Genomic DNA, 25,741 nt, shown 5'->3' with positions numbered 1-25,741 from the left:
AATCCAAAATGGCTGAAATTCTTCACCTCCCACTGTGGTAACGATTAGCAGGCGCCGAGCCCTGTGGCCCTGCTGCCTCAGCTTCCTGCATGCATTTGCGGCAAACATCTCGTGCACCGCGGTAGTCTGAGCCGGCCGCTCTGGGCCCTTGCTTTCCCCTCCCTTTCCACCTAGTCCTAGACCCGGCACCTTGTCACATGGACCGGGGCTGGGTACTAGGGGGTGCCCCAACTCTCCCTTGGCCTCCACAACGAGGGCCACTTCTTTCGTTGGTGGTGGATGCGGCGGCGGGGGGGGGGGGATTTGTGGCTACCTCTTGATTTGGGGGGGGGGAAACTGGTCAGAAGGGAGGGCGGTGTCAGTCCATTTAGCAGCCAGGACGCACAGGCGAATGGAGACGGGGTGGGGGTCGAGACCAGGTGCAGCAGATGGAGGGGCTGAGGAGAATCTGTCGTGAAGGTCCAGTTTTTTTCTGCTAGTCCTAAATTTACAATAACACTGGGCCACTTCACCCGCAGTCCTATTAAATCCCTTTTCCAAAGTATGTTGGGATTTCAGTTCTGTATTTCTTGTCATTACTTAAAACCCAGAGTTCTGCAGGAATAGGAGTTAAATACCCCCAACACTGACTTCCTTTAGTGTTTGTTTTTTCCCTTTTCACCCATCAAAGGATGCCCAAGGTGGTTTGCAGCATTATTAGAATTCAGGTGCAGTAAGTCCCAGCCCCAGGGAGCTTACAGTCTGAGCTTCAGGGTCCTTTTAGAACATAAGAAATTGCCATGCTGAGTCAGACCAAGGGTCCATCAAGTCCAGCATCCTGTATCCAACAGAGGCCAAACCAGGCTACAAGAACTTGGCAATTACCCAAACACTAAGAGGATCCCATGCTACTGATGCAATTAATATGCACCAACTAACCTCTTTCCCTTTACAGAATAATTCTCCAACACCCACTTGTTCAAGGGAAAACCTTGCTCGGTGGTCTTTTTTGTATGGTGGCTCTGTTTAAGGATAACCACTTTTTAGTTATCCTTCTCATTTGCCCCGTATATTGCTCTTTATTATTCACATTTTATATTCATCTTTTTTGCTTTTTTCTTATAAAATCCCTTCTCCCTGGCTGCTTATCCGACCCACTTGTCCGTTTTTATTCTCATATACTTATCAAGGCTGCCGCCCTCATCACTTCCTATGGGTTCGGATTCGCCGGCCCGACATTGGCCATGTTTCGGACTTTGTGCCTGCTTCAGGGACTGTGGGAGAGAAATCTACAGTGTCCAGTCTGGGTTCACAGTGTCAACCTATCTTAAATACATAAAATACAGTGTTTTCACAACCAACTTTCAGAATGAATACAATTTCTACCACCTCTAAGGTATTTAGTACTTACTTTTTTGTGCTACGTATGTAATGTAAGCGACGCCTTCAGTACACGACTCTAGCGTCTCTGCCTGTTCAGCCTGTTTTTAAACCAACCACGGGCTGACACCTCCCTGTCTTCCCCAGACCGAGGCTACCTCTGGTGCACTTAATCAAATTCAATTACCAATACTTCCTCCACAGTCTCCCGTTCCTATGTTCAAGTCCGGTTGTTATGCCCCCCGCTCAAATTTTATTCATCTACTCTTATTTTTTATTGTATGCTTTATTTATTATCCTTATGTTTTTTATCTTTCAAATGAAATCCCGCTGTCACAGGTATCGGACCTAGGGGAAGCCCGTTCTTACTTTCACCCATTGCGATTCTATTGTGCTGTGGACCTGATGGAGAACTGAACACCTCCATGTCCGCACTTTGCTTGTGATGTCAGTTTCCGGTATAGAACTGATTAGCGCAGTCCCTCCCCTAATCAACTAAATATGTATTCCATGTTTCTTATGTATTCTACGTGTGTGAACATTGTCACCTTAGTACTGTTTCCTATTCCCTTATCTCTCCTGAAATATTTAATAAAACACGCCGCCTGCTAAAAACAGCTCTCCCCTGTCTCGATCCTCCTCCCTGCTTCTTAATAGGCCCCGCCTACTGGACGCGGTTCTCCCCTATCTTGTCTATCGGTCCTCTTTTCCACTTCTTACTAAACCATCCCTACTTTACAAATAAGCGGCCCTGGTGGGGGCCTAATTGGTTCCCCATCCGGATCCAGAGTCTAATCTTGTGATGTAATGTGTTAAGCAACCCATCATATTTCTTCCTTTACACAGTCACTTGTCTTAGTAGCCACTAGTAATAAATGGAACTATGAGCTCATCAGTAGATCTGAAAACTTCCTCCATATTTCCATCATACATGATATTATCCCCACTAACTTTTTATTACTGGTCTGCCAATTCCCTACTTGCCTAACTAAACAATGTTTCTCCCTCAGATGTGCAACTTTGCCCCCCCCCCCCTCTCCGATTCTTATCGCGATTCTATGATGTCATGTCAGTCACCTCCACCTTTCCCAAGGGCCATCCCTCCTATAGATAAACTGTCCAATCAATTTCTCGGTTTAACCCTTTTGGGGCTATGGTGTCCCAGGTATAAATGAATTTCTGCTCCATTTGTATCAATTTCAAATTTAGGTCGCCTCCTCGTGGATGGTCTTGTATTTGAAAAATTACTGCCACTTTGAATTCTTCTGGTGAATGTCCCATCTCTTGCCAGTGGTCAGTTAATGGTGCACCCTCTGTTTGATGTCTTAGGTGACACACATGTTCCTGTACCCTATTTTTGATCTTCCGCATGGTTTTACCTATGTATACTTTGTAACAGGGACACCATAAAGCGTATACCACCCTTGTAGACTCACATGTGTATTGATCCCTAAAATGAAATGTCCTTCGTCCCGGGATGTCTAATTCTGTGCCCTCATATAAATAATTACATGCACTACATTTTCCGCAGATTTTTTGACTTCCTCGTTGATCATTTGGTCTTGTACTAATTGGTAACAGATTTGAATGGACCACCAGGTCCTTTAAATTTTTAGCTTTTGTGAGGGCAAACATTGGTTTCTCTCGAAAACTGGGATGTATTTGTAAAATAGGCCAATGTCTCAAAATGCTCTTCTTCAGCATCTGTGTTTGCGGTGTGTATGGTAACACACACACTAACCTCTCATTAATTTGGTCAACTTTAGGTTTTAAAAGCAGATCTCTATTTGCCCATCTTGTCCTATTATATGCTTTTTTCACTCTGGAGGCTGGGTAGCCCCGCTGCAAGAACCTACTCCCCATGTCCTCCGCTTGGATCTTAAATTCTGATGTTGAGGAACACAATCTTCTTAGTCGGAGGAACTGACCCACTGGTAAATTGTCTCTTAGATAATTTGGATGAAATGAAGAATAATGCAACAGTGTATTCCTATCTGTAGGTTTACGAAAAATCGTAAAGTTGAAACCTTCATACGTTAATGTAATTTGGATGTCCAAAAATGCTATGCTTTGATTGTTATACTGACTGGTAAACTGCAAATTGGGTTACATCCATTCAGCCATTGAATAAATTTCTTAAGTTCTTCTTCTTCACCTTGCCATATGACGAATATGTCGTCAATAAATCTCTTCCATAATTGAATGTGAGTGCTGTATGGGCTATCGCAGTGGTCCCCAAACCTGTCCTGGAGGGCCACCAGCCAGTCGGGTTTTTGGGATATCCTCAATGAATATGCATGAGAGAAAATTTACATGTTATGGAGGCAGCGCATGCAAATTTTCTCTCATGCATATTCATTGAGGATATCCCAAAAACCCGACTGGCTGGTGGCCCTCCAGGACAGGTTTGGGGACCCCTGGGCTATCGTATACCCACTTTTTCTCAAAAGCCGACATATTCAAATTGGCCGAACCCAAAGGAAGTGATGAGGGCGGCAGCCTTGATAAGTATATGAGAATAAAAACGGACAAGTGGGTCGGATAAGCAGCCAGGGAGAAGGGATTTTATAAGTAAAAAGTGAAAAAGCAAAAAAGATGAATATAAAATGTGAAAAATAAAGAGCAATATACGGGGCAAATGAGAGGGATAACTAAAAAGTGGTTATCCTTAAACAGAGTCACCGTACAAAAAAGACCACCGAGCAAGGTTTTCCCTTGAACAAGTGGGTGTTGGAGAATTGATGCAATTAATAACAGTGGCTATTCCGTAAGTAAACTTGATTAATAGTAGTTAATGGATTTCTCCTCCAAGAACTTATCCAAACCTTTTTTGAACCCAGCTACACTAACTGCACTAACCACATCCTCTGGCAACAAATTCCAGAGCTTAATTGTGTGTTGAGTGAAAAAGAATTTTCTCTGATTAGTCTTAAATGTGCTACTTGCTAACTTCATATAATGCCCCCTAGTCCTTCTATTATCCGAAAGTGTAAATAACCGATTCACATCTACTCGTTCAAGACCTCTCATGATTTTTAAAGACCTCTATCATATCCCCCCTTAGCTGTCTCTTCTCCAAGCTGAACAGCCCTCACCTCTTCAGTATTTCCTCATAGGGGAGCTGTTCCATCTACTTTCATTTTGGTTGCCCTTCTCTGTACCTTCTCCATCGCAACTATATCTTTTTTGAGATGTGGCGACCAGAATTGTACACAGTATCAGGGGCGGATTGGCCTATTGGGGCTTCGGGCATGCCCTGGTGGGCTGGTCAGGGCAGTCATGTGACACTGGCGGTGCTCGCAGCGGCCCCATGCCCATGGAAGCACTGCAATTAACACCCGGCCCACAGCAGTTTTGGTGGAGCAGGGAGCTTCCACAGAGGCTCTCTGATCATTTCTGGTTCCCTGTACGTACCAGGATCAGTCCAGGACACCTGGGTTGTGACTCCGCACCAGTAGATGGAGACAGACTAAAACTTGTGGGCGGAGCCATATATGCCCCTGTGCCAGTCACAGCCCCTCAGTCTTACTCTGTCTCCAGTAGATGGTGCAGGTGCGGTCACAGCTCCTTCCTGCCCTGGTTCTGGTATTCCTTCAGGGTTGGTTATATTTTTCTTGATTTTAGGCCAGTTTAGGATAAGGCGTTTTATTTGGGTTCTTTTACTAAATTGTCCCTGACGTCCCGTCCGCCCTGCCTCCCAGGGGGGTTGAGAGGTCCTGAGGGGACTACCCTCCCCCGGTTGAGGCCGCTGCTAGGGTCGAGGACCCGGCTATTCCAAGTAGCAGCGTCAGGGGTGACACCGGGGAGCCCGGTTTCTCACCCCTGCTGGATTAGGGCTCCAGGACCTTGGTCAGCGACAGGCCTTTTTTGTGTAAAAAAAAAAAAAAAAGTGTTTTTTTATTGTGAGCCGGCTCTCTTGTTTCTTTGCGTCGCCGCTCTCGGGGGGGGGGCGCTGCTGACAGGGGGGAGGCCGTTCGCACTAATTTTATTTTGCTTACCTGCCGTTGCTCCCCGTCTTCGCGCCGTTTTCGCCGGCATGCCTCGCGGTTCGATTTGCCGGGCCTGCGGCTCGGCGCGCGCGCCTCTCACGCGACGGCCTTTGCGCGGCCTGCATCCCGGGCGATGAGGGGTCGTCCGGGGCGATGAGGGGGGCTCGGTCGCGACCCGTGCGAGCGCCGCTGAGCGGGGGGGGGGGGCGCGATAGAGAAGCCCCAGGAGCTTTTCCCGCTCAGGGCGGGTGCGGCGGCCATTTTGGCCACGGGCCGCGAAATGGCGCGGGAAACGGCAGGGCCTGCAGCCCTGCCCCCCGCGTTTTCTCCTCAGCGAATTGCGACGGAGAGGGGTCCCTCGGGGTCCCCGGGGAGTCCCGCTGAAGTTTCTTCCGGTTCCGGTTCGTTTTCAGAGGACTTTGCGCTCTTGCTGCGCAAAGTCCTGAAATATAAGAAGAGCAAGCGCGGCCGGAGGGAATCCCGCAAGGCTCCACGGCTGAAGAAGTCCAAGAGGCCATCGGGGGTTGCGGAGGTGCCCCCGAGCGCTTCGAAGGCAAAACGGCCTCCGCGTGGCGTCCCACAGGAGGCAGACTCAGATTCCTCCACTGGTTCGGACACTGATTCCACTGAAGAGCCCCAACGGGGGGCCGACGAGGTGGCAGCGGACGGATCCGCTCCGTCCGGCGCAGGAAAAGGATCACAGGCAGTGGAGGGAGACGATCCCAAGGTGGTCCGGCTCTTCCGCAGGGAGGAACTGCCGCCCCTAATTCCAGCCATTCTCCAAGAGCGGGGAATAGAGGCCCCTCCGGTAGTGGTTCGGCAGGAGGCGAACATGGATCCGGTCCTGATAGGCCTCACAGGCCCGGCAGTTGCTTTTCCGTTTCATTTTTCTTCACGGACATCCTGTTTCGCGAATGGGACACTCCAGAATTGGGTCTGAAGGTCAGCAAAGCCATGGACAAGCTTCACCCGCTCCCGGAGGATGCGCTGGACCTTCTCAAACTGCCCAAGGTGGATTCAGCGGTTTCTGCGGTAACGAAGAGATCCACCATCCCAGTCACAGGAGCGACAGCCCTCAGGGATCTTCAGGACAGGAAGCTGGAAGTTCAGCTTAAGAATATTTTCGAGGTCTCCGCGCTCGGAGTACGAGCCGCCATCTGCACGACTTTCGCGATGCGAGCTAGCTTGCGCTGGGCTCAGGTTCTTCAAGCCAATGCGGATTTTTCTGCAGGCGAGGCAGCGCAGGCGGATAAGTTGGAAGCGGCGATAGCTTATGGCGCAGATGCGCTCCACGATCTGCAGCGCACCTCGGCGAGATCTATGGTGGCTGCTGTTTCGGCGCGTCGCCTCCGGTGGCTACGCAACTGGGCGGCGGACGGCTTTTCCAAGGCTCACCTCGGGGCGCTACCATTCAAAGGTAAGTTGCTGTTTGGCAAGGAATTAGACGATTTAATGATGTCCCTGGGGGAAAACAGGGTTTTCAGGCTGCCCGAGGCTAGATCCAGGTCTTTTTCCTCCCGTACCCCGCAGTGGCAACAGCATTCCTTTTGGGGGAAGCGCTTCGGACGGCAAGGCGGACCCCTGGCGATCACAGGGGCCAAGTCTTCACAATGAAAGGTGGTCGGCCCATCTCCCGCCGCAGCCCCAGCACTCCGTTCCCAACGTCGGGGCGCGGTTGATGTCTTTTTTTCGAGAGATGGGCCGGTGTAACGTCGGGCCTGTGGGTCCTCAACGTGATAAGACACGGCTACGCGTTAGATTTTGCTCGCACTCCAGGGGACAAGTTCCTCGTCTCGCCCTGCAAGACCCCCGAGAAGAAGGTGGCGGTGCTAGACACCATCCGACGCTTGGAAGGCTTAGGGGCTATTTCCCCTGTCCCGGTCAGCCAACACGGCAAGGGCCGTTATTCCATCTACTTCATCGTCCCAAAGAAAGACGGCACGTCCAGACCAATTCTGGATCTCAAAGGGGTAAACCGATGCCTTCGCGTTCCTCACTTCAAACTGGAGACGATTCGCTCCGTCATAGCCGCGGTTCTGTCCGGCGAGTTCCTGGCCTCCCTGGATCTCACGGAGGCGTATCTTCACATAGGCATTCAGCCATCGTTCCAGCGCTTCCTCAGGTCTGCATTCTGGGACGGCATTACCAGTTTCGTGCGCTCCCGTTTGGGCTCGCGACGGCCCCCCGTACATTCACAAAGGTGATGGTGGTGGTGGCAGCGCAGTTGCGCCGGGAAGGTCTCCTGGTCCATCCTTATCTGGACGATTGGTTGATTCGGGCGAAGTCCGAGGATCAGTGTCGGATGGCGGTGGCCAGGGTCCTCCATCTTCTGCATTCCCTAGGATGGGTGGTCAACTTCAAAAAGAGTCATCTGGCCCCCACGCAGACCTTGGAATATCTGGGAGCGGTGTTCGACACGAAACAGGGCAAGGTGTTCCTGTCGCACAACCGGGTATGCAAACTGCAATCTCAAGTGAGGCGCTTATTGTCTCTCCGCCAACCGCGGGTCTGCGACTACCTTACGGTCCTAGGGTCTATGGCTTCAACGCTAGCACTGGTGCCCTGGGCGTTCGCTCATCTGCGACCATTACAGTCGTCCTTACTGTCCCGCTGGAAGCCGGTCTTGGAGGAGAGGTCCAGCCTGCTCTGGTGGCGGGATCCCAGTCATCTGTCTTCTGGAGTCTCCCTTCTAGTGCCCGATTGGACAGTGGTTACCACGGATGCAAGCCTCTCCGGTTGGGGAGCGGTCTGCCTAGGGAGCTCGGTCCAAGGCCTATGGTCAGTGTCACAAGCCCAGTGGTCTATCAATCGCCCGGAGACCAGAGCGGTCCGTCTGGCCCTGCAAGCTTTTCTGCCGTTGCTGCGGGGAAGGGCAGTCCGAGTGTTGTCGGACAATGCGACCACCGTGGCATACTTCAACCGCCAAGGCGGGACAAGGAGCCCCCAGGTAGCGGAGGAGGCTCAGCGCTTGATGGCCTGGTCGGAGCTGCATCTCAGCAACATAGCAGCGTCTCACATTGCGGGAGTCGACAACGTGCAGGCGGATTTTCTCAGCCGTCAGCGCCTAGATCCCGGAGAGTGGGAGCTGGGGGACGCAGCGTTCCTTCTCATTTGCGAAACGTGGGGTGTGCCCCACATGGATCTGATGGCCACGTGGCACAACGTGAAGGCCCCGCGATTTTACAGTCGACGTCGAGAACGGGGGGCAGAAGGCGTCGACGCGTTGGTGCTTCCCTGGCCGACGGATGTGCTGCTTTACGTGTTTTCCCCCGTGGCCGATGATCGGCAAGATTCTACGGCGCATAGAGTTGCACCCGGCCAATGTGATCTTGGTGGCACCGGAGTGGCCGCGCCGGCCGTGGTTTGCGGACCTCGTCCAGCTGGCGGTAGCGGCTCCCCTTCGGCTCCAAGGAATGGCGGGCCTACTCCGTCAGGGCCCTGTCTGTTTGGAGGATGCGGATCGCTTCTGTCTCGCGGCATGGCTTTTGAGAGGACGCGGCTGGAGAGAAAAGGTTTCTCAGATGCGGTGGTGGCTACGTTGCTGCGTTCCCGGAAACAGTCGACGTCTCTGGCTTATGTCCGAGTCTGGGTGGTCTTTGAGGAATGGTGCGTGCAGCGTGGGGTGGACCCCATTTCGGCGTCGGTCTCCGACATTCTGGTGTTCCTCCAGGCAGGTCTGGCCAAAGGTCTGGCGTGCAGTTCTCTACGTGTCCAAGTAGCGGCGCTTGGTTGTTTACGAGGTAAGGTCCGTGGTACGTCCCTGGCGCTTCATCCGGATATTTCTCGTTTCCTTCGGGGTGCTAAGCACCTTCGCCCTCCATTGCGTCTCCCTTGTCCGGCTTGGAACCTCAATTGGATTCTCTCCGCTCTCTGCACGGCGCCGTTTGAGCCCTTGAAACGCGCAACTCTTAAGGATCTCACTTTAAAAAAAAAAACGGCGTTCTTGGTAGCGATTGCCTCGGCACGGCGTGTTTCCGAGTTACAGGCCCTGTCCTGTAGGGAACCTTTCTTGCGTTGTTCGGATTCCGGAGTTTCTTTGCGGACGGTTCCCTCCTTTCTTCCGAAAGTTGTGTCGTTTTTTCACGTGAATCAATCGGTGGAGTTGCCCGCTTTCGCGGGAAGGGAGTCCTCCGATCCAGAAGAAAGGGATTTACGGAAGCTTGACGTGCGGAGATCCCTCCTTCAATATCTGGAGGTCACTAATCCGTTTCGGGTCACAGATCATCTGTTTGTCCTGTTCTCTGGTCCAAAGAAAGGGGCCGCAGCGTCACGCACAACGATCGCCCGTTGGCTCAAAGAGGACATTGGGTCGGCGTACTTGGTACGGGGGAAAACCACTTCCTGCGGGCCTTAGGGCTCACTCGACTCGTCCTCAAGCGGCGTCTTGGGCGGCAGCTTCGCAGGTGTCGCCTCAAGAGATTTGCAGGGCGGCTACCTGGAAGTCATTACATACCTTTATCAGGCATTACCGGTTGGATGTCCGGGCTACCGATTCCGGGGGTTTTGGAGAGAGGGTTCTCCGAGCGGGACTCTCTGCTTCCCACCCTCGTTAGGTTTGCTCTGGTACATCCCAGGTGTCCTGGACTGATCCTGGTACGTACAGGGAAAGGAAAATTAGTTTCTTACCTGATAATTTTCGTTCCTGTAGTACCAAGGATCAGTCCAGGATCCCGCCCGCAGTGCTGCGCTGAAGTAATGGAGAGTCCGCTCTTGTTCTGAATTATTCTGTTCCGCTTGTTTAGCTCTCTCGGTTGGAGAGTCCGTTTCCAGGAGGGGTGTTTCTTTCCACGTTCTATTAGCGGTTTATAGATAGTTTAGTTCTCTGGTTGTGTTCTACTTTGACATTACGTATGACTGAGGGGCTGTGACTGGCACAGGGGCATATATGGCTCCGCCCACAAGTTTTAGTCTGTCTCCATCTACTGGTGCGGAGTCACAACCCAGGTGTCCTGGACTGATCCTTGGTACTACAGGAACGAAAATTATCAGGTAAGAAACTAATTTTCCTTTTTTTTGTTTTCTTTTCTTGTCCCGTGGCTGCAGCCATGGTTCTAGAGGCCTATGCAGTGGCATAGCCAAGGGTGGGCCTGGGTGGACCCAGGCCTGGCATGACCAGGTGTGCATTCCGTGCATTTGCTCAGCCACGGAGCGGCACACCCGGTGGCAGGAGAGGCCGCAGGCTGGTTAGGCTCTGCCTGCGGCCCACGGCCTCTCCTGCTGGTGTAGGGTCCACCAATCTTCCTGTTTGGGGAGGGGGAGGGAGCGGAAGCGCTGCGCACAGCTTCCGCTTCCTCTCCCCCGAAGCAGGAAGATCGGTGGGCTGTACGGCTCGAAGATAGCAGGAGGCTGGCAGCAGCAGGAGAGACGCACCAATCTTCCTGCTTGGGGAGGGAGCGGAAGCTGTGCTAGGGCTTGAACGGGTGTATATGTGGTGAGAATGGGAGCCTGGGTGTGTGTGTAGGTGAGAATGGGAGCTTGAATGTGTGTGTGTGTGTGTGTGTTTAGAATGGGAGCTTGAATGTGTGTGTGTGTTTAGAATGGGAGCTTGAATGTGTATGTGTGTTTAGAATGGGAGCTTGAATGTGTGTGTGTGTTTAGAATGGGAGCTTGAATGTGTGTGTGTGTTTAGAATGGGAGCTTGAATGTGTGTGTGGGTTTAGAATGGGAGCTTGAATGTGTGTGTGTGTGTGTGTATTTAGAATGAGAGCTTGAATGTGTGTGTGGGTTTAGAATGGGAGCTTGAGAGTGTGTGTGTGTGGGGGGTTTAGAATGGGAGCTTGAATGTGTGTGTGTGTTTAGAATTGGAGCTTGAATGTGTGTGGGTTTAGAATGGGAGCTTGAATGTGTGTGTGTGTGTGTGGATTTAGAATGAGAGCTTGAATGTGTGTGTGGGTTTAGAATGGGAGCTTGAGAGTGTGTGTGTGTGGGGGGTGGTTTAGAATGGGAGCTTGAATGTGTGTGTGTGGGTTTAGAATTGGAGCTTGAGTGTGTGTGGGTTTAGAATGGGAGCTTGAATGTGTGTGTGTGTGGGTTAGAATGGGAGCTTGAATGTGTGTGTGTGGGGGGGGGGTAGAATGGGAGCTTGAATGTGTGTGTGTGTGGGGGGGGGTTTAGAATGGGAGCTTGAATGTGTGTGTGTGGATTTAGTGTGTGTGGATTTAGAATGGGAGCTTGAATGTGCGTGTGTGTGGTTTAGAATGGGAGCTTGAATGTGCGTGTGTGTGGGGGGGTTAGAATGGGAGCTTGAATGTGTGTGTGTGTGGGGGGGGGTTAGAATGGGAGCTTGTGTGTGTGTGTGTGGGGGGGGGTTAGAATGGGAGCTTGAATGTGTGTGTGTGGGTTTAGAATGGGAGCTTGAATGTGTGTGTGTGTGGTTTAGAATGGGAGCTTGAATGTGCGTGTGTGTGTGTGTGGGGGGTTAGAATGGGAGCTTGAATGTGCGTGTGTGTGGTTTAGAATGGGAGCTTGAATGTGTGTGTGTGTGTGGGGGGGGGTTAGAATGGGAGCTTGAATGTGTGTGTGTGTGTATGTGTGGGTTTAGAATGGGAGCCTGAGGTGGGGGGGGGGTGAGAGAGTGAGAGCTTGAGTATGTGAGGGAGTCTGTGAGAGAAAGTGTGTGTGTGTGAGAGGAAGGGAAGAAGACAGTAGTAGAAGACAGACAAGGAAAAGGAATTAAGAAATGATCAACAAGGGAAAAATGGGAAAAAGAGACCAGGACCAACTGATTAGAAAAATACAAAGATCAGACAACAAAGGTAAAAAAAAATAAATTATTTTGAAATATTAGCAATTGGAATATGCCATCTTTGGGAATGTGCATTTCTTATATTTTTGTATTTTGCTCTTTCTTCAGTATTCCTCTGTTCACAGTCTAGTTTCTCAGGCTTTCTATTTCAGTTTTATTTGCGTGATTCTGTTTCTAATTTGTAGTCTCATTTCTATATTAGGTAAGTGTTGTTCTCTGTTTTGCCTGTGTGTGACTGAAGTGCAGTATTTCTGCTAGCGTGTAGTTTCTCTGTAGTAGTAGTCCAGCTTGTTCTGTTACTCCAGTAGGTGATGTATTAATGTTCTAGGGACTGGTGTAGTATTTGCATTGCTGCTTTTTCGTAAGGTTGCTGTTATTTGAATCCTGAGAGTCAGTGCTGTGACTGTTTGGTATGGCAAGGTTCTAGATGCCTCTTTCTTTGCAGGAGTTTGTTACTTCACAAAATAGCAGTGGAAGGATATTTTTTGTTGAGGTGACACAAGAATTTGAAATTTTTTTTTTTCATGTTGTAATGTGAATTGTCCTAGCTCTGCTCTGCACGTGTTCATGATTAATGCAGTTTTATTGTAGTTCTGATGATTTCTGGCTTTCTGCAAAGAGGATTCATGAAAGAATTCATTAATTCTGATTGTTTTGCTTGCTTTTTACATGATATGCTTGGGCATTTATAAACTGCAATAAATATAAAATAAATTAATACAGATTAATAAGGAATTCCTATGCTCTCTCGCTCAGTGGTAACCAGCAGCAGTCTCTGTAAGTTTTCACACTTAACCAGTTCTGTCTTTCTAATGGACCCTCAGCAGTAGAGTGAGGTCAGCAGCTTGCTCTGACTCTGGGATTAAGCCCGTCGGTTCAAGCTGCTGGTGACTGTTGTACTGCCACCTGCTCTTCTACTGAAAATAGTAAATGTTCTCAAACTAACAGGTTTCTTGTTGAATGAAAGTACTTGCTGAAATATTTTATAAATGATATATGTAGGTGCGGCCCATGGATATTATAACATGTGCATGCCGGGTAGCTTTTTTTCATGTTTTAAGGGGTGTGTGCATATATATGTAAATTATATTGTTTGTGTAATTGGGTACCCATGGGCCAGTATGGAGAAAAATCCCCCCCCCGGGCCACTATTTTCCCACAATCTGCCCCTGCACAGTATCCAAGGTGCAGTCTCACCATGGAGCGATACAGAGGCATTATGACATTTTTCATTTCCTAGCGTGTAGCAGATGGACTCAAGACCAATGGGTATAATGTACTCCTGATAGCAGTTGGAGACGGATCAGATTTCAATCTGACGTCAGCCCCTAGTACATATACCCCTGCAGGAAGTGCAGCTCTTCAGTATTTTCCGTCTCCATAGCAGTTAGGGGCTCTATGCACGCTAGCACAGCGTTAGAGTAAATTTTACCAAACAAGCCCAAATTAAGAAGAAATCTTACCTCTACAGACGAGCCCCGCTCTCCTGCGGTGACACCCGGTGGGTCCCTCCCCCAGTCGAGATTCCCGAAGCGATTTCCGCGATCCCTCGGAGGTGAGTGTCGGTCCGGCGGCCGACCTTCAGCAGGGACCTAGCCCCCGACATCGGGTGAGGCTGAGAGGCAGCGGGTACAACCTCGAGCGCGGCGGTGAAGGTAGTTGTCCTCTCCCCCCGCAGCTGGAGACCGCCCGGAACGAAACCGGGAAGCGCCGGGACAAGGTATGGTAGAAATCTATTTTAAAGTCTCCGAAGCTCGAGGAGACGCACAGATCGCCAACCGGGACCAGTGCCACCGGGTTGATAGGTCCTAGCCGGGCCAGACCCCGGTCAGATCCGAGGGTCCTCCCACATGGAGACCCTCCGAGGTGGTCGCCATCTTAGCCTGCTCACCACCCTGTCTGCCGTCTCGATCCGTGCGCACACAGGCGAGCCGTGCACACAAAATCCCTTGTGCGCACAACCTCACGCGCACAAGTGCTGGGCGGACAAGTTAAGCGCATAACCATGCGCTTACCGTGCCGGGCACACAATTCCGACCCGTGCGTGCAACAGCGCGCACCTTGCTAGATATGCGCACACCAGCCCTACACGCGCATCTTCGACGCACAACTGTATATACGTGCATAAAACCATGGCTCCACCTGAAATTAAGCCAAAAGTTCAACGCCTTTGCCCAGCATGCCATATTAGAGCGGTACAGCATGAGGATGCCACGGCCCTGTGCATTCACTGCGAAAAAGCCCTAGGGGACCTAGCTCATGACCCTCCCCAGCCGGTACCGGGCGCCGCCCCTTCCAGCGGTACGCTGGACCCCAGGGATGCGGCGCCCCTTAGTCTAGACCCAGCTTCGATCTCCTGGGTGGAATTCTTCAAAGGTGTGCATACCTTCGTCCACATGCAACCGGGACCTCTGGCAATGCGGCCACAGGCACCACCAGAGGACCCCAGCATACCAGGGCCCTCTAAGCCCAGGGAAGTGAGCCCACCCGCCCAGAAGCCCCACCTTCGGGGATATAGACATCTCAGAGGAGGAGCCAGAACCCCTGGAGGAAGGGGAACTCCCTCCGGGGACAGAGCCCCATCGAACCATGACCTAGTCACGCAAAGCTTGAAAGAGCTCGCCATCCCGGGCACAAGCACCTCGGGGGAACCTAAGCCGAACCCACTTTTGGAGGGACTTCGTCAGACCTCACGTCACTTCCCACTATTACAAACAGTCCAGCAACTAATTGACCTTGATTGGGAGGCCCCAGAAATCACATTCAAAGGGGGCTGGGCTCTGGCAACCATGTACCCTCTGGACCCCGCCGCCAAAGATCTCCTGGCATGTCCAAAAGTGGATGCCATGGTCTGTGCATTCTCAAAGTGCACCACGATCCCAGTGGAAGGAGGAGCAGCGCTCAAGGATGCTCAAGACAGACGTCTGGAATTTATCCTCAAACAGTCCTTTGTCGTCTCCACTATGTCCTTACAGATCGCGGCCTGCTGTGCCATGGTGACACGCACCTGCTTAGCGCAAACCAGGAACAACACTCCTGGGGAAGCCCTGGAACCAGCCGTATCATTTCTCGCGGACGCCGCTTCGGATCTGGTATGCACGGCAGCTAGAGGAGTCTCATCCACAGTGGCAGTCAGAAGACAAATCTGGCTCCAAAACTGGTCAGTTTCAAAACAAGACTTCAAGGGACAACTCCTATTCGGAAGTGAACTAGAGAAACTAGCCAACAAGTGGGGCAAGTCCCCACTGCCGCGGCTATCGGAGGACAGGAATAAGAGAAACCAGCGATCCTTTCCACGGACCTCCAGGGGCAGAGGGTTACATCGCTTCAACCCATATAGAAGCTCATATCAGGCGGCCCGCCCTGCAGGCTGGAGTCAGTCTTTTCGGAACAAGCACAATAAAAGAGGAGCCAGCTTGTGTCCAGGCCCCAGCCGCACCCCACCATGAGAATCAGATGACCCGTCTAAAGGAAGAAGCCATAGGGGGCAGACTGGCCCTATTCTACCAAAGATGGGTTGAGATAACTTTGGGCAAGTGGGTCCTCTCCATCATTCGAGAGGGATATTATCTGGATTTCCACCACCTCCCTCCGGACAAGTTCATGAAATCTCCCTGCCACGACCCTTCCAAAAGATTGGCAGTGGAAGCTACACTGACCAGGTTGTTATCCATAGAGGCAATAACACTGGTGCCTCCACAACAAATAAATACTGGCCATTATTCCATTTATTTTATCGTTCCCAAGAAGGAAGGAACGTTCAGACCTATCCTGGACCTCAAGGCGGTCAACAGTTACCTGAAGATTCCCCGCTTCCTCATGGAAACCCTACGCTCGTTAATAAGGGCGATACAGCCGGGAGAGTTCCTTACCTCCCTGGATCTGTTGGAGGCCTACCTACTCATCCCGATCCATCAAGAGCATCAGCGTTTCCTACGCTTCTCGATCCTGGACCGCCACTACCAGTCCCAGGCACTACTCTTCGGGTTAGCCACTGTACCCCGGACATTCACCAAGCTCATAGTGGTAGTGGCAGCAGCACTGAGGAAGGAAGGAATCCACGTGCACCCTTATCTAGACGATTGGCTGATCAGAGCGAAATCCCCAGAGGAAAGCCACCAACAGAGTCAAAACTCTACTGGAGAGACTCTGTTGGGTGATCAACACAAACAAAAGCTGCCTGCAGCCTTCCCAATCTCTAGAATATCTGGGCGTCCGGTTCAACACCAAATGAGACAAGGTCATCCTGACACCGACAAGGAGATCAAAACTGATGACCCAGTTACGAACCCTGTTGAGCGATCCTCGCCCCACAGCATGGGATTACCTACAAGTTCTCGGCCTCATGGCATCCACACTGGGGTAGTCCCATGGGCAAGGGCTCACATGAGACCCCTACAACGCTCTCTTCTATCACGATGGAATCCTCTATCCCAGAACTACACCGTGCAGCTCCAGCTCCCGGACAGAGTTCGGGCCCAACTACGATGGGGGCTACAAGAATCCCATCTGAGCCAGGGAACGAGACTATCCTCCCCAACCTCGATCCTACTCACCACGGACGCCAGACTATGAGGATGGGGAGCACACTGCCAGGAGTTCACCGCCTAAGGGCAATGGAACGAACAAGCGTCGGGATGGAATATCAATCGCCTAGAAGCCTGGGCAGTCAGGCTAGCCTGCCTAAGGTTCGCTCACAGACTCCGAGGCAAAGCGGTCAGAGTAATGTCAGACAACGCCACAACAGTGGCCTACATCAACCGTCAGGGAGGAACCAGAAGCCAACAGGTGTCACTGGAAATAGACCCCCTAATGTCGTGGGCGGAAGTGAATCTCCACGAGATTTCGGCCGTCTACATTGCCGGGAAAGACAATGTCACAGCAGACTACCTCAGCAGGGAAAGCCTAGATCCAGGAGAATGGAAACTGTCAACCACAGCATTCCAATTGATAGTAAACAATTGGGGAACACCAGCCATGGACCTCCTGGCAAGCCGGTCCAACGCCCAGGTATCCAGTTTCTTCAGCCGCAGGCGGAAACCCCAGTCCCAGGGAATCAATACCCTGGTACAGACCTGGCCACAGGAGGCTCTGTTATACGCTTTTCTGCCATAGCCCCTTTTGGGAGCGATCATCACAAGATAGAACACCACAAGGGGCCAGTACTTCTAGTGGCCCCTGGACTCGCCAAGAAGACCATGGTACGCAGATATGCGAAGACTGCTGGCAGGGAACCCCCTGCCGCTGCCTCCACACAGAGACCTGCTCTAACAGGGGCCGATCCTCCACGAGGACCCAGCTCGATTCTCTCTTACGGCCTGGCCATCGAGGGGGCTCGCCTAAATAGAGGTTCCTCGGGGGCAGTAATTGACACCCTACTTCGAGCACGCAAATTCTCGACATCCTTTACATACATAAGGGTTTGGAGAGTATTCAAAGCCTGGTGTGAGGACCACAATGTCATACCACACTCAATCAAAATTCCTACCATTTTAGAATTCCTGCAGAAGGGATTGTCCCTCAACTCCATCAAGGTACAGGTGGCAGCCTTGTCATGCTACTGACCCAAGAGCGGGAGTGGCAGCATAGCCTCTCACTCGGATGTCTCCCGCTTCTTAAAAGGAGTCAAGCACATCCGACCACCCCTAAGGTGGCCGGTGCCTCTTTGGAACCTCAACCTGGTCCTAGATTACCTATCAGGATCCTCCTTCAGGCCTCTCCGGCTATTAACATTGAAAACAGCCTTCCTGCTGGCAGTCTGTTCAGCTCGTTGTATATCGGAGCTACAAGCACTGTCCTGTCGGGAGCCGTTCCTCAGGCTCACTCCGGGAACCATCCAGCTGCGCACAGTTCCGTCGTTCCTACCTAAAGTGGTGTCTCACTTCCACCTCAACCAAACCATCTCACTACCATCGCCAGATGAACAGAAGAATTCGGAAGAGGCTCGAAGTCTACGACATCTCAGCGTCAGCAAGCTCCTAGCCAGATACCTGGAAAGCTCAGAGTCCGTACGAAAGACGGACCATCTATTCGTCCTCCACAGCGGAAAGAAGCAGGGGGAAGCGGCCTCGCGGGCAACCATAGCCCGCTGGATCAAAGAAGTCATCAAGGAGGCCTACGTGGAAGCAGGGAAGCCACCGCCTTTACAAGTCAAGGCCCATTCTACTGGAGCCCAGGCAGTGTCCTGGGTGGAAACCAAGATGCTGTCACCCGCCGAGATCTGCAGGGCGGCGACATGGTCCTCCATTCACACCTTCTCCTGGTTTTACTGCCTGGATGTTCAGGCTCGGGAGGACACAGCATTTGCAAGGGCAGTACTAAGTGGGTCACGGGCAGCCTCCCACCCGGTTCGGGAGTAGCTTTTATACATCCCATTGGTTCCGAGTCCATCTGTCTACACTAAGGAAAATGAAATTATCAGGTAAGTAATTTCTCCATTTTATTCACCTTTCCCTTTCTAATAATTCCCACATTCTGTTTGCTTTTTTGACTGCCGAAGCACACTGAACTGACGATTTCAATGTGTTATCCACTATGAAGTCTAGATCTTTCTTGGGTGGTAGCTCCTAATATGGAACCTAACATTGTGTAACTATAGCATGGGTTATTTTTCCCTGAACGCATCACCTTGACTGGGGGGGGGTGTGTGTGAGACAGAGACTGGGCAGGGAGGTGACTGGGGTGTGTGTGAGCAACTTGTGGGCCCTAAAGAAGAGGACCTTAAGGACAGAGCTTCAGCAGCTGCTGCTGCTCCTGGTATTTGCTTTCAAGGGAAAGGAGTAGGAGAGTTGCTGGAGAGGGTAAGTAAAGGTGGCATTTTAAGTTTATTTTTCTTGATTGACTGCCATTTTAATTATTGAGTGTTATGTGATGAGTCTGCTGTTTGAAATATTTTATTGGTATTTGGACAACTTTTTAATTTATTTATTTATTTTTTTTATTTATAGAATTTTTACAACAATTATTTGACCGTATAATTACAAATCAAACTTAGGGCATTCATAGTGCAAGTAAGTAATAAACATTTTCAAAATTAGGAAAAACTCTATTGACCCTGTTATAAAGAATCTGAAAATCCTAGGTTTAATACTAAGGAGCAAAAATATAAAAAATACAATCAAATATAAGGTGAATTAAATGTCACTCACTAAGTGCCTGAGTACAACCTGAATATATATATGTCTTATTTAACCTGTCTAGAGTCTAGGAATTTCCTAAGCTCAGATGGTTCTAGAAATACAAATCGTTCACTTAAATGTTTTATAGTGCATTTACAAGGAAAATATACTGTCATTTGGGCTCCTAGTTGTTTAACTTCGGGGCCCATCTGAATAAAGCTTTTTCTTCGTATTTGGGTGTTCTTTGTAATGTCTGGGTAAATCCAGATTTTTTCAGAAAGATATAATTTTTCTCGGTTCTTTAAGAATAGTTTTAAGATATTATCCCTATCCTCCATTTTTGAGAACCTCACACATAAGGTACCTCTAACAGTAACCTGATTTTCCATAGATTCTTCTAAATAGTTTGTAAGATTTACAATTTGTTGGGATTGATTTATAGAATTAGCATCCTTCCTCTTTCTTTGAGCAATAAAAAAGATTTTTTCAATTGAGAGAATCTTTTCAGTAGAAATCAATACATTTCCAATTAAAAATCTTTTAAATTGCTCTAACGGTGATATTAAATTAACAGAAGGAAAGTTCAAAATTCGTAAGTTGTTATAACGTAGATTATTTTCAATCATCTCCAGTTTCCTAGAATTAGCTATCTCCCCTTTAATCAATCCTGTCTGAACCTCCTGAACTTGTTTTAGTTGTTTTTCTATATTTTCACTTTTTTCTGAATTTTTCTTAATTTTTTCTTCTAGTATTTCACCCTGTACTTGTACCCCAGACATTTTAACCTCTAAATTATTCATAGAGGTTTTCAGATCTATTAACACTTCCCAAATATTTTCCAATGTAATTCCACGATTGTCTTTCATTTGATTAGTTTTTCTTTCGACTATATCTTCTCCAGGTTGTGAGTAGTACTTTTTCTTCACATCTGAAGATACTCCTCCTCCAATAGCTCCGTCAGGTGTCGAAGATAGGGGTATTCTCAGCAAGCTTACTTCTCTGTTATCTAACAGGAGATTACTGGTATTCCCTTGCATTCCCCCTTCAGGTCCAATTCCCCCCCCGATGTTAAGTGCCTGGCCAACATCTTCAGTAGGACTTGGCACTTCTGGATTTGGTCTGAAAGGAGGTTTCGGCGGCTCTGGAGTCAAAGGCGCTCCTGGGCTTAAGGTGATCTGGAACTGCTCCTGGGATACCTGAACCTGCTCCTGTTCAGTATCCAAGTCGGAGCCCCCAGGAGTATTGACATTTACAACTTTGAGAAAATTCTCTATTAAAGGCTGAGAAAGGGAAGGATCTAGCACAGTCGGGGTCTCCGGGCGTAGTCTTCCCTTTCTCTTTATATGCGGCATTTTTGTTGAGGCAGTACTTTATAATTTCTCAAAGACACCTTAATTCCCAGGACCTCCGATGGGGGAGTGAGGGGGTATTTAAGAGGCTTACTTACTGTTCCGTATATGTTTCAGTTAAATCATTTCCTTCTTGGATTCCAGTATCAGGAAACAAAGCCGCGCGCGCCCCTTTGGCGCGCGCGGCTTCGGCACGCGTCGCAAGGGGTGCCGGTTTTGAGCTTACCGGCTCCTCCCCTTTGCTGACGTCAGGGGCGAGAACCAGGAAGTGGCTCACCGGGCGGCGGCTCCAAGTCCAAGAGGTAACTTGTAATAGTAGAAGAAAAGTTTGTAAAGTAACGCTGTTCCCTTCGGCCTCTTTCGCCTCTCACTCCCCGGTTTCACTCCACAAGAGGTGCCGGTTTTGAGCTTACCGGCTCCTCCCCTTTGCTGACGTCAGGGGCGAGAACCAGGAAGTGGCTCACCGGGCGGCGGCTCCAAGTCCAAGAGGTAACTTGTAATAGTAGAAGAAAAGTTTGTAAAGAAACGCTGTTCCCTTCGGCCTCTTTCGCCTCTCACTCCCCCACTTTTTAATTTTTATGAGTTTTAATTGTTTGACATTGTTCAGTTCATCAGCTGTTTTTGAAACATTTATTAATATAGTTTTACAGTTATTTCTGTGTGGGGATCTATAGCAGCTTGGCTTGTTCTGTTTTCCTAATAGGAAGTGAATTAGTGTTTGGGACCTGATTTAATATTTGTAGTGTTGCCTTTTCATAGATAGGGTTATGTGTTCCATAATGCAGGTGTAACTTTGTGCAGATTAGTTTCTGTGCATTATTGCAGATCCTGGGACTGTGTTAGCTGCTATATTTCTCTTTCCATTTCTCCAAGTTTGCACTGCATGCAGAGTGGCCTTTTTGGTTTTCCATTCCTGTTTGTCTCCATATTTATAAATTGTGATCTTTCCGTACTTGGTGAAGTCTGTTCTGTGTGTGTGCCAGAGGTGAGGTATTTTACTAGCATGTAGGCAACTGTATCAATCTTATTTGTTGTGTTTTCTCAATAGGATATGCATTAGTGGTAAATTATTGCCTTTTCATATAAGAAGGGCTATTGTGCCTGGTAGTAAAGGGAGTTTGTTTTGCTTGTACTGAGATGTCATCAGAACCAGAATATCAGAGTTCTATGGGTAATATCCTAGTTCTGCTCTGCATCCATTGTTAAGGGTCAAGAGTGTATGTTTACATATAGCCTTATGACGGTCACGTGTTCAGTGTGTCATGGATGTGAGAAACATCTGCTGTAGAGCAGAGGATGGCTGTGATGTCCTGAATACGGGTGCACAACTTGGACGTACGACACCCATTTGAAGGGACGTGCGTACGTATTGTGTACGTCTAGGTTGGATGCAGATTCTTGAATGCGTGCGCATCTTCGGCCATACTAGTTGTTTTTTTTTTTTTTAAAGTTAACGTTTTAAAGTAATTCAGCTGGAGCATGGACATTTTGAAGAGCAGCATCAAATTGGTCTGTTAGATGCCGTCAGTGTGTGGAGGTGCAGGGTTTTGATCATGAGCCACTATTGCAGCACAGATTTTTAAATAGTTACTGTTTCACCAGCAGGTTCTAAGAACTAATTTCCAGATTTAATTATGGCCTAGCTGCAGGCTCCTAAGGCTCACTGTAAGAGCCAGTCCTCTGATTAAGGCAGAAATAGTTATATTAGTCTTATCCACTCTATCCCACCACAAGAATGGGCTATGGCAGAGGTCTCCATACTATGGCTCGTGGGCGGGATCTGGCCTGTGGAGTATGCAGTGCAGGGCCCACCAAGTTTTTTGTTCCTGTGGTCATATTGGCCTGGAGAAAGGCTTATTGTTTTTTGTGGCCCACCTGGTGCAGGGTGGTGGCAGGAAAAGACTCTGAGATCTAGCGTTCTTCTCACACTATGGGGCCAGTGCAATAAATCAGCATGGAAAACTGAGCTTTCCTAACCTGCGCCCAGCACCTCTCCTGGGCCTGAGATTGACTATTTAAATGAGGAGGTCACGCTGCCAAAGAGGCGCTAGGGACAAATGTATGCTCCTAGCGCCTCCTTGGCAGCAGGTGGCTTGTAGGCGGGTTAGGAAACCAGACGCTCAGCTTTAGGAGTGTCCATTTTCCTACCTGTGCACAGCCACGGGTTAGAAAAATGGAGGCTTGTTAATTTAGCGTCTCTTTTCCTAACCTGATCGCTGGCACTTTTTTTTTTTTTTTTAATAAACTTGTGGTTCCTCTGACTTAATATCGCCACAATATAAAGTTGGATGATGTACAGCCTGCTCTGGGCAGGCATTAATTTTTGATGAGATGAGCGCTATTAATTTTGCGGGGCGGAGGGGTTTGGATGTGCATTTTGGACATGCTAATCCCCTTATAGCATAAAGGGTTGTGGGCGTGTGTCCAACCGTGGTTTAAACAGTGTGCTCAGGACACCTCTTATGATTCACTTCTATTTTCTGGTAATGGCATCCTCTGCTCATTCTGTTCTGACCTGAGGAAGGGAGTCTCTGCTCATGAAAGATGCCCAATCAATAAGCATCCCCTTATTCTTTTTTTGTGAAACTTATTGCCATGCATTCAAGAGGACTAACATCCCAATACTTTGTATTGGGGGGGGTTTATGCAATAGTTGCTGCTGTTGAGCTCTCCATCAATCTGATAATGCAAATGCCCAAGAAAACATTGCACGCTGTGGTGGGTGAGACAGTTTACAGCCCAGAGGGGGAGCGCTGCCACTACACCAATTACCAATATCCTTTTTATGTTATTACCATTCCTCCAAACATCCAGATATCACAAAAAGACATCTGTCGATACTATTAACCTTCTACCTTAATGTTAGCTGCCCCTCCTGCCGTGATATCAACCGGCAATATTCTAACTGAAGAGATTTTATTTGCCTTCACTTTCTAAGACCCTCCTACCTCATCCCAGTTATGTGTACTGGGAGGACTGGACTCATGATTTGCTAGAAAAGTAGAATAAAACTAAAACAAAAAAACTCCAAATTAATTTACAGTGCAATCTTTATTTATGTACTAGCTGTACCCAGCCACGCGTTGCAGTGGCTCAGTCTGGTTCTTTTCCCTCACTCCCCCTTCACCTTGCTCATTTACCTCAGTCACTCATCCTCCTCCCCCTTGGTCACTCCCCTCCCTCCCCTGTCCCCACTCAAACTCCCTTCCCTCACACTCACCTCTCCCCTCATTCTCCCTCCCCTCAATCTCACCTCCCCCCTCATTCTCCCTCCCCTTCCCTCAGTCACTCCCCACCCTCTCTCAATCCCATTCCCTCACTCTCATCCCCTCCCTTTCTCAATCCTCTCCCAGCTCATCCACACCCCCTTCCCTTTCCCTCTTGTGCTCTTCAGCGCGGCCCGCTCACGGAAACGGGAGGTCTCCGAGGATCCCTCCCTGGCACGCACCTCAGCTGCTCGATATTGCTGCTGCCGCTCCTCCCAGCTATTGTAGCTCGGCCGCCCAACACTCCCATACCACTGCTGCTACGCCCGATATCGCTGCCGCTCCGCCACTGCTGCTCCTCCCAACGCCATCTTGGCTCCGCTCTGACCGACGTGCGCTCCTGCCTGCACATGCGCAGTAGAGCTGCTCCCTACTGCGCATTTGCGGCACGTCGGTCAAGCTTCATTTATCTAGATAGATAACGTGTGTTACTTTTACGTTCAACAGATGGCGCTGTTTTTCCCAAAAAACATGTTTTTACCTGTCACAGGTGTGATATCTATATAATATAGGTATATAAAAAACGCGCGTATTTGATTGCAACGTTGTGTCAAAATTTCAAAGCAATTGGTGAAGAACTTTGGAAGATTTAAGATTTTGAACAAACGAACATTTACATTTTTATTTATATAGACTAACTTCCCAATCTAGTCAGAGGCTTAGGGGGAGAAATGAAAGTGTCGTAATCCAGTAGTACACAATCCAACACACTGAGGGACTCCCAAAGTATTGCCATAAATATACAATATCAATTTAAATTTATCTTCAATATCACCTTTCAAAAATGTTTATATCCTTTATTATTATATATTATATCACATTTAATAAAACAACCATTAAATACATCATTTACATTACATTAAACACATCATTTCTAATGACACCATATTCAACAGTACATATACATCAATACAACTACCCCTCAACATACATGTATCTTATCACAGTATCTGTATTCTAATGAATTCAATATTTAATCACAATTTTGAATGCACCCAGTCCGGGCAAGTCCTAACCAACCCTAACCCCCTAATATCACACAGTCACACCCATTGATCATTCATCCACTTAAAAACTATATACCCCATAAAAGTAACCTCTTATCCTTTATATTATCATCTAAAGTATATTATAATGATTTTATAGCAGTTATTGGACAATGATGAATTGGTGTGATTGTGTGATGTTATTATATATATATTATATATATATATTATTATATTACTACAGCTGATAGAACTCGTCTCCTAAAAATAGCTGATGCAGTAATAAGGCGCATGCATGCATGTTAGCTCATGGTTGTGTGTATTTAGTTTTGGAGCATGGAACTTTACTCTCTGTATAAAAAGGAGTTTGGTTTGCAGAAAGTGTGCACACAACTTAGCGCGCACCCCCCCCCCCCCCCCAGGCATTACCTATTACTCCCCGATGCTAAGAGGTGAGCTGGGATTACTCAGGTTTTATACTGCTGGAAATTTAAGTTCTGGGGAGAGCGGGGACAGGGGCTCCCAACCCAGTCCTCAGGACAGGACACTGCTAATAGATACAAAAACACATAGCAGGCAGCCCTCGCTTCTACATATTCATTGTGAATATTCTGAAAACCGGACTGGCTAGGTGTGCCCCAGGACTGGGCCTGAACATGGAGTTCATGGTGTGGGGATCCTGAACTTGCAATATATGTCCATAAAACATGCTTTTTTGCATGCACATTTTGGCTTAGCCTGCTTGTTTTGTTTTTCACTCCCGATGCATTAGCCTGCCTTTAGTTTACTGCACCCAGAGTTAACATTTCTACTGCTCGAATAAAGCTGAAGGTGCTTGCATGTTATTTTTTTTTTACTCGCATCTTCTTACATCAGAGGCTCTGTTCTCTAATGCATGTGTGTGATTTTACTCACGTCTTTTTACGTTG

At 48.9% G+C, this 25,741-nt stretch overlaps 1 protein-coding gene across 2 annotated transcripts in view; it reads left to right on the top strand.

Annotated features, from left to right (window-relative positions):
* The window catches only part of LOC115075727 (proline-, glutamic acid- and leucine-rich protein 1-like), a 40,168-nt gene that overhangs the window by 263 nt on the left and 14,164 nt on the right, over nt 1-25,741 (top strand). The window lies entirely within an intron of this gene.

Source organism: Rhinatrema bivittatum, chromosome 14 (assembly GCF_901001135.1).
Source record: "Rhinatrema bivittatum chromosome 14, aRhiBiv1.1, whole genome shotgun sequence".
In the NCBI taxonomy this organism is placed as follows: Eukaryota; Metazoa; Chordata; class Amphibia; order Gymnophiona; family Rhinatrematidae; genus Rhinatrema; species Rhinatrema bivittatum.
The sequence above is the reverse complement of the archived record's forward strand: the minus strand, read 5'-3'. Positions and strand labels throughout refer to the sequence as shown.